Source organism: Aplysia californica, unplaced genomic scaffold, assembly GCF_000002075.1.
Source record: "Aplysia californica isolate F4 #8 unplaced genomic scaffold, AplCal3.0 scaffold00582, whole genome shotgun sequence".
Classification (NCBI taxonomy): Eukaryota; Metazoa; Mollusca; class Gastropoda; order Aplysiida; family Aplysiidae; genus Aplysia; species Aplysia californica.
Window position 1 is genome coordinate 300,149 of NW_004797852.1, and position 1,444 is coordinate 301,592.

Sequence of the window (1,444 nt, forward strand, 5' to 3'; positions counted from 1 at the left end):
GGGGGTATTTTTATAATTGTTTGCTTGTTTGTTGTTTTTGTTGTTGTTTTTTTCTGATTTTTTTAGCCCAAATTGAAACGCCTCCATTAAGGTGTTCACACAGGATCACTAAAATAAATGATGTACTTTAACACGGAAACAGCTTGCTCAATTTGAGACAGCAACACCACCCTGTCCCCAAAAATCAATGTAAGCTTGTAGGCCGTCTACATGTCTCCACTTGAGCCTTGAAAAATACTCACCCGTCAGTTGGACCGTGTTTCATAGGCGTTCGTTAAAATGTTTTCTTGATGAAAATAGATCAATGTTTTAATGTTTTAGGAGCATGCTCCAAATCCCCCGTCATTTGTTTACCCGCTGACAAAGAAAACGTGTCGGAACCTTAGTCTGGAGTGACCTTCATTAGTGGGCTTTTAGATTCTGTCGGTCATCCAACTCTTAGACCCACATGAAAAGAGCTGAGAAGATTAAAGAGAGCAATTCGATTTCATCTAGTTTTAAACGCAGTCAGACGAAAGTGAACTAGTACAATCGATATCATGAGGGAGAAACGTCAAAAGTGTGCCCGCACAAAGACACGCTTCATTTTATTTTTTCTTATTTGATTCTTGTTTTGTTTGTTTTGTTTTGCTTCGCTTTCTTTTCTTTTTTTTTTCTTTCAGGTAGAGCTTGAACAGAAGAACAAATGAAAACGAAGGCATTACCTTCAATAGAAACCCAAGTTACAGCAAAACTTTCAGAGAGAAGAATAGTAATAACGCTGCTTGTTTTAGATTTTCGTAGTTCATTTTTAGAATGTCTGCTTGACTTGAAGTGGGATAGGGATGGAGGAAAGTTAGGAAGGGAAATATTATATATAAAGAATGTTTGAACACACTTAGGACAAATCGACAGTCCAATACATTGTCATCTATGACTACGTTTTGTGTACGAGATTCGATCAAGAACGTGCCACAAGCCTCATAAGTACCCAATGTAAAGAAAAAGAAATTGATGTGTGCATAAACTCCTAAGAACTGCGACCCGCTGGTGGCGGTTGAAAACATGGATGACATTATTAAGTGAAGTTAACATTACTGTATCCCTGTGACGTCGGGGGTCTGGTGGTTAGGCAACCGGGCTCGTAATTGTGATGTTGCGGGTTCAGGGATTCGAGCCTCAGGCCCAACGTTGCGTCATTGGGAAAATCACTTTACACGAACGTTCCTCCCTTCACCCAGGTGTGATTGGTTAGCCGGCCATAGACAGCGATGCATCGTGTCAGTCGATATTAGTCTTTTAACGCCAAAAAAAAAATTGGGAGCATGCACTGTATGCTTTCAAGGAAGTTGAGATTGTTTCAGAATACTACCGGGTCTTCCGAGGTAACAATATAGACAGTAAAATGCACAGAGCTTGCTGTTGAGCGGGAATTTGAGATTTATAAATGCTATTAATATATATA